Here is a 9,809-nt window from a genome sequence, read left to right as displayed (position 1 = left end):
GTAGAAAATAAGTGTAACAGCTGTGGCCAGCTTGCAACAACAGGAAAAAATGGCTACAATAACAAGATGAGTTACAATGCTCCTTTTTAGATGCCTGGTCTTCCTTGTGATTTGAACAAATGCTATCAGTTTGAAGGTTAACATGCCTTTACCCATTTAACCAATCATATAATGCCAAGGCTTGAAAGCCCCAGCTTGCAGTTTTTTCCATATATTAACCCTAAGCCCCTAGACCTGAATATCAGTCTCCTATCTTACATCAGGAAGGTTTGTGACCTAAGCTCAAGCTTGAATAAAGACTCTCAAGTTCTTATATTGGAGTTGTGGTTTCAGGTGGTCTCTTTGGGGATTTTGCAATCTTGGTGCAACACCTTGCCTGGCCTCAGTGTAAGAGGATACCCTTAATCCTGATGATACTTGATATGCCAGGGCAAGTTGATACACATGGGGCAGGGGGCCTTCCACTTCTCTGAGAAGAAAGGGAGGTAAGAATAAGAGAAGGGAGATGATAGGGTGAGACTGATAGGAGATGATGGAAGGGGCTGCAAATATAATAGTAAGTGAATTAATTAATTATAAACAAACAAACAAATAAAAAATCCAAAACAAAGTAGGAACTAAAAAATTGACTCAGAAGCCCAGACCTAATTGGCACATGAGGCTCAAGTATGATTCTTAGGACTATACACACAATAGAGTCGAGAGAGAGAGAGAGAGAGAGAGAGAGAGAGAGAGAGAGAGAGAGGAGAGAGGGAAATATTGGCAAGAGAATGATACACTGTTAGTGGGTATGAAACTGTAGCTACCGTGGGAAAAATATAGAGAGATCCCTTCAAATTTTAAAAATAGAATTACCTATGATAAAAAAAATATTGTCTCTGGGTATATATCCAACAAAGTATAAAAGCAGGATCTCAAAGACACCTTGGGAGCAAACAGGAGTCAAGAACCATGGCAGTCTGACTGCTCACCCACGGATAAACAGGTAAAAATAATGTGGCAATGCATGCAGTGGAAGACTATTAAGCTTTAAAAAAGGAGTAAGCATGCCACATACTACAGCATGCATGAACTGTTACGCTACTTGAAATAAGCCAATAACAAACAGACAAATACATCTTGGCTACACTTACATCAAGAATCTAAATAAATAAAACATGTAGAATAGCAGTTGTCTGGGGCTGGAGAAAGGAGAAAGGAGAAACATGTTTACTAGGCAGATGTTTTCAATTTTTGGAAATGAAAATGTTCCACTGATTTGTTTCACAGAGAATCTATGTCTTTATCTGAGATGAAAGTACAAGTGGGACTCCTTCGCCGTTGTGTTGAGCTCACTGAAGAGTCGCCATGAGCAAAGCCCACCCTCCCGAACTGAAAAAGTTTATGGACAAGAGTTGTCATTGAAGTTAAATGGTGGCAGGCGTGTACAAGGAATACTGCGGGGCTTTGATCCCTTTATGAACCTTGTAATTGATGAGTGTGTGGAGATGGCAACCAGTGGACAACAGAACAACAGCGGGGTGGTGGTCATCCGAGGAAACAGCATAATCATGTTAGAAGCCTTGGAAAGAGTCTAGCCAGTGTTCAGCAGTGTGTCCACATCCCTCCCCAAATTGTGCTTGATTGTGATGTAGAATTAGGTCATGTACATTTTCATATGAAACTTTTTGCTAAATATACTTTTGTGATATCAAAAAAAAAAAGAAAGTACAAGTGGAGCTATTTTAGGGGAGAGAGGGATCTGATATGTGAGAGACGAAGGAACAATATGAGGTAAGATGAAAAGAGACAATTATTACATGTTTTCTCTCATATGTGGAACACACACACACACACACACACACACACACACACACACACACATTACTTTTGCAGAGGAAGAGGACCAGTGGAAGGGGGAGAGGAGTCAAAAGAGGGTCATTGGGGCAAATATGAGCAATGCACAATGATAAACATTTATGAAAATACACTAATGGGACTCCTAATATTTATTTTTTAAATCAAAGAAGCCACAGTTGCTTGAAAAGCACCTATGAATGAAAAATACCAAACCACATCTCAGCGGACAATTTAACCAGGACTAGACAACTAACCAGGAATCAAACAGCTGACCAAATGATAGACAGCTCAGCATCTGACAACTAACATAAATAAGAGCTGCCACAAAGATTTGCTCCATGGGGTCCATATCTGCAAAACCAGCTGAATACAGCCAAAATTGTTCACCTACATAGTCATAGTTGTTCACTGAGAAACAAAAGTCAATCATAACCACAGCCCTTCCACTCTCGGTGAACCCATGGTGATATCATAGTATATGTATGTATAACATGTAAGAATCTATGTGCGTTGCTGTGTTGGAGGGACATGTATGAATTTTCTCCCCAGGTTTCATATGTTCTGTCTTCATGGCGTGCTTTGCATTAGTATGTATACTTAATCCCAGTTTCTTGATGTGAATGCACTCGGTTATTTTTAAAATTGTGATACTGAACTGTAGGATGTCATACAGGTGAGAGTGGGTACAAGATAGAATGAGGACTGTCATTGGACGGGAAGGAAGGATGGGCGGGAGAAAAGTTTGAGGGAAGAGGAGGAGACTGGAATGGAAGGGAGAGGTCACTTGAGGAGACTGCAGAGTAGTCATGGAGAGAACATGGAGGTTGATGTTATGATTCCAATCTGTGTATTTACATGTTGTTATGAATGTTCTTAAGGGATGGATTTTTACAGGGCTTTGTATGTTTAGGTGGGCAATTTTATCTTATCAATGGGATCAGAGATTATTGTGTCTGTGTCGTGAGTTCTTTCTTGTGGAGAATTGCGGGCGGGGAAGTGTTTGGCAGCAGAGACACTGGACACACAGAGTTGGGATGTGTGTTTCAGACAAGATAGCTCTTGGGGCACTGTGGTGCCGGACCTAGTGGGGGTAAAAGACGCCATATATTTAATATAATTTTACAACAACACTGAACATTTTGTTTATATATCTGACTGAAAGCAATATACACTATGTGACTTGGAGATCCTAAAAGCATGAACTGAATCATCTTTCAAATGGAGGATGGGGAATGAATTTTACGTTCACATGCAGTCACTAAATCTTGCTTTATTTTTAATCCAGTATTATTTTCATTATACATCATTGAATTAGCCACATTAGTGAGAAAACTAGGAAAAGTATTTATTGACAACAAGAATAGATTTTAGCAGGCAGATTTTTCTTTCTTTTTTTTTTTTTTGGTTCTTTTTTTGGGAGCTGGGGACCGAACCCAGGGCCTTGCGCTTCCTAGGCAAGCGCTCTACCATTGAGCTAAATCCCCAACCCCAAGATTTTTCTTATAGATGAATGACATACATAGCAATTTAAAGAGAAAAAAATCTACTGCTATAGTTTCAATGTCTGCCTGGTATATAAAATGTTGGGACTTTTTTTTCTAATGCTCCATATAGTTGAGAAAGAAAATAGACACTAAGAGCTTTATATGTTAATAATACCATATAAGAACCACTAATTGCATGTGCATAAAGACCTTCAACATAATACTAAGGTATGCTTATTGTTCATCTCTATCTATTTTCAGTGGCAGCCAGTCAATGAATGGCACATATCAGAAGGCTATTCAGCTTAAATCAGTCATTAAAATGGCTAAAATCAACATTCTTTTCATTAAGGAAGGCTGTACCATAGCTACACAGTTGGATGTCAAATAAGGAAACTTTTTCTTTTCTAATAAGGAGGAAATATGTCTGCTCTCTTAAATCCTACAGTTCAAGAATGATGATGATGCGTATATATGTTGTATATGTATGTATGATATATATATATGTATATATATATATGTATATATATATTACATATGTCTATGTAATGGGGAGAAAGGAGTACACTTCCCTAAGTACACTAGATTACTTAGCATGTGCCCAACATGATCAGTGTAAATTAGGGTATTTGAATAATGTTCAGTAGGCAGTGACTCAGAGGGTGATGAGTATTTGGGGGTGGTAGTGTTTACAAGTATAGAGTTTAGCTGTCACTGATGATGTGTTAATGGAGTTCCGATAGTTCGTGGCAATTCTCCACAAATATTCCTTTGAGAATTAGCAGAACTTTGAATCAGTGTACATGTGACCAATAACTATGACTCTCAATCCCTGGGCATCAATTACATAGGGGTTGCATGAAAAGTAACTATCTCTACCAAATTAAAAAAGCTTAGAAGTCATAGAAGCAGGGGGAGAGGGAGAGGAGGAATGGGAGAGGGGGTGAAAGGGGACAACATCTGAAATGTAAATACATAAAATAGCCAAGAAAAAAAAATTTAAAAGAAAATGCTTGGAAGGAAACTTCATGGTACTACAACAGTTTCCCTTCCTGTTTACTGCAGTATGATCTGGAGACAAGATCAATGAGTCTAACTAGTAGAGTATCTCTAAAGATATTAGAGCGAGGTGGGGGAGTAAGGCCTCGGAACCCCAAGGAAACAATCTCTACTGCAGCTCCTCAGACTTTATATACAAAGAAATTGGCTGAAAACCTTCTTGCAAGGCTCTCACAATGAAAGTAAATCAGTGAGAAATTGATCAGAGTCAAATTTAAGAAGATGTTCTCAATGTATTTTGTTGAAATAATTGTATCTGTATTGAGAAAGAACAGTTGGTTCAGGAGCCAGTACATTAGAGTAGCACTAGGAAGAAAGATTTGATGGCTAGAAAAGTACTAACATTCTTTCATTTATTGAGCCTTGCATGAATTTCACAGTTAGCACTAATGAGAGGACCATTGCTCTTACTCATATTAGATTCAAGCAAATATGATTTTCTCCTACATTCAATTTTAGTTAAATAATTTCAAGATTTTTTTAACATTCATTTCTCAAATAAGGTATTTAGCAAGAAATAAGTCTCTCCTCCCTTCCTCCTCACCCTCATATTATGGACAGAAATGATTACAACATTTTTCTGTGTCCTAGCCTAGTTAGCGTACATTTAGGCTATTCAAAATCTAGGAACTATGGTTACATTAAATCTCCCCTGCCCACAAACATGAATCAGATGTTTTCTTTTTAATCAAAGACTTTCTTTTGTCTTTGAATTTCTTACTTGAGAAACTTAGACCCAGACATCTTGGAGATATATTATTTGTAGATCCAAAAAAAAAAGGGGGGGGATTGTGGACAAACAAATCTTTCAGGCACGTAAATGAAAGTGAGAAGAAGATAGCACAGTAATTAACACAGATGAAAATAGTGTGCATTCTTCTCTCAAATTCTTGTGGGTGATAAATTGCCTTAGCTGCAAACTTTATTTTCAAGTTGTAAATCTTTATGTGACTAACGACTTTCTTGTACCTTGTAATAAAATTAGAGAACAAATATTAAGATGTAGTTTTTATTTATCTGGAAAATGAAAATACAAGCAATGGCATGAAATAAGGCCTACAAGTTACTACTTAATGGGTGTTTTCCCGCTGGAGTACATGCACTGTTATAGGTAGAGAGAAATGCCTACAAGCTCATATGTTATCAGGTGACTAAAAGATATCTAGCTTATGTTAGAAATAATTATTTTCATTTGAATAATGTTATAATAATAAATGTTCCATTGATTCTACAGGAAGATCAGAGAGATCTGGAAAACATCTTTTGAAGTGCATTTGCCATATTTAAATAAGCTTGCTATAGAATGCTTTTGCCAGTGGCTACCTTTGTGATCTCTCATGTCACAAAACATTACAGCCCCTGTAAAATCAAAAAAGAATGAGACATGGAAGAGTGTCTGTTGCCCTTTCTGGGCATCTAGTATAAGCTGATTTTTCTTTCCAAAGTTTACCTAGAGGGGTTTAGCTCAGATCTCAGAACAGCTTTCAAGCAGGAGCATTTATTCCTGGATACCACTTACCCTTTGCTTTAAAGAAGAGATAGCTCAGTTATAAAACAAAGGACTATCCATTCTCCAAAAGCTGGAACTAAGATAACTCTCAGCAGAGGTATGAGAAAACTGGCTTTGACGCTCTGCTCTGCAATTCCTATATCTTAAGTCTAATCACACCAGCCAATGCATAACATGGGAGAACTACTTAGAAAAAAATTGATATACAAAATCTGTCAAAACTATGAAGCTCAGTAAGCTTATAAATTAATCAGAGTCTGAATGCCCACTTCTCAAGGATGTTATAATGTATATATCCTCGAAATCTATTCTAACTGTGACTTTGTTCCCTAATGAATTTGATGGTTTTCTTGCTGCTCTATTAGGTAAGGTATTGTAAGTAGAGTTTCTATTGCTGAGACAAACACCATGACCAAAAACAACTTGAGGAGAAAATGATTTGTTTCATCTTATATATCTTGAGCCATACACACTTCATCACTGAAGGAATTCAGGGAAGGAACTCAAAGAGGGCAGGATCCTGGGGATTATGGGAGAGCTATTTCTGCCTCCCCACCCCCCACCCACAGCCACAACACTCAAGAGAGAGGGCTCTGCACTTTAACTGGACAGTACAGCAGAACTGGCACTTGTAGTGGGTATGCAGGTGAGCTGGCCCCGATGGTGAGAGTAAGGGAGGGCGGGTCCTGCCACTCATCTTCTGTGAGGTGGTCTGGTCAGGAGAGCTGTCTCCAAGGGCATGAGAGCAGGAAAGCTGCCCCTGCCTCCTCACTGGCTGTAGCACTTGAGAGAGAGAGAGCAGGCCATGAACCTTGCTTGGGCAACACAGTGGAATTGGCCCTGATGGCAGAGGCACAATGAGCCAGCCAAGAGGCTGTGAGAGCAAGAGAGCTGGCCCAGCCCCTCACAGGGTGCAGCACTTGGGAAAGTGGGCCCAACACCTTGACTGAGCAGTACAAGTTAGCTGGCTTTGGAAGCCTGAGTGTGAATGAGCAGGCTCTAAAGGCATGCGCGCAGGAAAAATTACCCTACCTACCTGCGGATGGTGGCATTGGGTGGCCTAGCAGGACAGTGGCGGAGAGATAGGGAGTGCTAGAGCTCTGACAAGCTCACCTACCAGATTTAGGGCTCTGACTTGGCTCACACCAAAATCTGTATCAATTGTGGAATGGTTGGGATTTGTGAAAGGGCCAGTCCTGCTGATCCAAAACTGCAAGATCTCCATGACACAGAGAAACAGCAGAATAACCAGGAGGAGACCTGGTGAGGATAGGATAGGATGGTTTCTGCAGAAGCCAGAAATCTTGAACCAGATCAACGACTCATTACAATGAACATTTGCAAGTAAAGATGTGTGGACAGAGGGATATACTGTGAGACTCGCTATACTATAGCTTTCATGATGAGATGCTTTCTATGCTTTATTTTTTGTTTGTTAGTTTGTGTGATTTCTATTTTGAGGGAGAGGTTGCAAGGGTGAAGGATAAATAGATATGAGGGGATGAGAAGATGAGTGGGACTGGGGTGCATGATATAAAATACACACACACACACACACACACACAAATCAATAAAATGTTAATAAAAAAGAATAAAAGAAAAATGCCCTGAAATCTAAATGGAAGCACTTTCTTACTTGAGCTTCCTCTCCTCATATAACTCTAGTTTATGTCAACAAGGTAACAGCAGCAGCAACAACAACAACAACAAATTAGGACACATTTAATGCTAACATACCCAGGAGAACAAGCTGACTAGGACCATGGAGTTTCCTATTCCATCACTCCTTGTCTCTGAGTTTATATTCTACTTTATAAAACATGTTTGTCAATTTCTGGAATGAAAACAATTACAAACCCTCAGCAATATATAAACATAATTACCGTTTGAAAAAGCTGAATGCAAACAAAGGTGGTCAGAAAATGGAAGGTTCTCTGACCTTTGAAGAACGGCAGACTGTTGACAGTCACCGTCAGATACCTTTGTTTAAGGATCATGAAGGAAGAGTGAGTTTATAAGGGGAGAGTTTTACTCATATTGGCATTGGCTCCCCTCCTGTCCAGCAAATTCCCTCTTCATATTCTGCTCTCATTATCAGCCCAAATTCCAATTTCTAAAAGAGAAAATTAAGCTTTTCTGTGGCAAACAAAGCATTTCAGATTTTGTAGCCCATATGAAATCTCTGTTGTTCACTGCTCCTGTCTGTTTTTGTTTTTGTTTTGTTTCACTATTACACTCTTTTAAAATTGTGAAAACAATTCTTAGCTTGAGGACCCTGCAAAACCATGCCAGATTTGACCTCCAGGCAATAATTTGTTTATCTCTGATCTTACCACCTCAAGCAAATAGGACTACCATATATCATATAAATGTATTTGGAATCCCAGAAGGAAAGAATGGGACACAGATTACATACAGGTAAGAATTGTACAGCTCTACAGATAAATTACAGCCATAATTTAATAATTTAATAATTTAGCCACAGTATAAATGATTAAGCTCACAACAGATTTCAATAATGCACTGGCAGCAAGATAGTCTGTTTAGTAAACAAGGGTGAGGAATGTATATGCCTATGCTCAGAAGATGGAGACTAGATCCTGACCTTTCACTATATATAAAAAGAAACTCACAATGGATTAAAGACTTAAATATGAAATGTGAAATTGATATTACTAGAAGAAAATGGGTTAAATGTTCCAAGACATTGGAAAGAACAAACATTTTCTGAATAAGACCTCCAGTGACCAGAATCAACAGCAAAATCAGACAGATACGAAATCCGAAGAGTTTCTGTACATCAAAGGACACAGTTGAGAGAAGAACATAACCACATTGATGTTCATATACTGTGGTTACTTTTACAAGACCTGCACATGATTGAGACCACTGATATTTATTTCATTATGGATGGGGAAGGATGCCACAAGGTCCCTTCTTTCCCAAAGGGACGATTGACAATGAATAGCTCTTGGTAAGAGGGTGTCAATTTCTTCAGTAGGAGCCACTGATAAATTGCCTTTGCTCCCCTAAATAACTTCTCACCCAATTTGAGCAAGTAACTCTTACTAAACTCAGTAGGATACACATCAAAATAAGACATGAAAGTAGGAGATAGATTGTACAGAAAGAGAGTTCTAGTGGAAGAGAGATGATCTATAAGTTAAATGATATTTTTCACTGAAATACAAAAGTATATCTAAATTTTATAAAGAACAAAGAATTTTATAAAGAAGGCAAGTGCTACCTAAAACAACTTTGAATATCTAAAAGCTGGAAGCAGGGCAATCTAGATTTCAAATTATATTACAAAGGTGTGATAATCAAAACAGCTTGAGGAGCTGCACCTACTAGTGAACAAGTGTAATCCTACCATGACTGTAACCCCAGCACACAAGAAGCTAAAGCAAGAAGGTCACTACTTCAAATCTACTCTCAGCTACAAAGCAAAATCCTATCTGAAAAAATAAGAGGGGAAAAAGTACAATCAGAGAAAATCTTTGCCAGCAATTTATTTTTAAAATGATGGCTATTCAAAGTATACAAGAAGCTAATATTTAAATTATATTTTGCTATGTGTACCTAAAATATATTTTGATATGTACATATCAAAAATATATTGCATGTATATCAATATATTTTATATGTATCCAAACAAGTAATTCAATGAGCAAATGATTACTTTTCAAATAATAACTACAAATTACCAATAAATATATGAAAAAGAAATGTTCAACATCTCTATTCATCAGGGAAATGCAAATCAAAACTACATTGAGACTCCATATCTACCCACTCAGAAAGACGATATCAAGAAAACAAAGAAATTTGTGGCAATGATTGGGGTAAGATCTGATACATGGTTGGGGAATAAATTAATATAGCTACTCCAGAAATCAATAAGATTCCGCATCTTT

General features: G+C 38.0%; 1 pseudogene; it reads left to right on the top strand.

The window, feature by feature from the left end:
• The first annotated feature begins 1,347 nt into the window (after window positions 1-1,347).
• Window positions 1,348-1,683, top strand: Snrpg-ps7 (small nuclear ribonucleoprotein polypeptide G, pseudogene 7; annotated as a pseudogene).
• The last annotated feature ends 8,126 nt before the right edge of the window (window positions 1,684-9,809 follow it).

Source organism: Rattus norvegicus, chromosome X, assembly GCF_036323735.1.
Source record: "Rattus norvegicus strain BN/NHsdMcwi chromosome X, GRCr8, whole genome shotgun sequence".
Classification (NCBI taxonomy): Eukaryota; Metazoa; Chordata; class Mammalia; order Rodentia; family Muridae; genus Rattus; species Rattus norvegicus.
The sequence above is the reverse complement of the archived record's forward strand: the minus strand, read 5'-3'. Positions and strand labels throughout refer to the sequence as shown.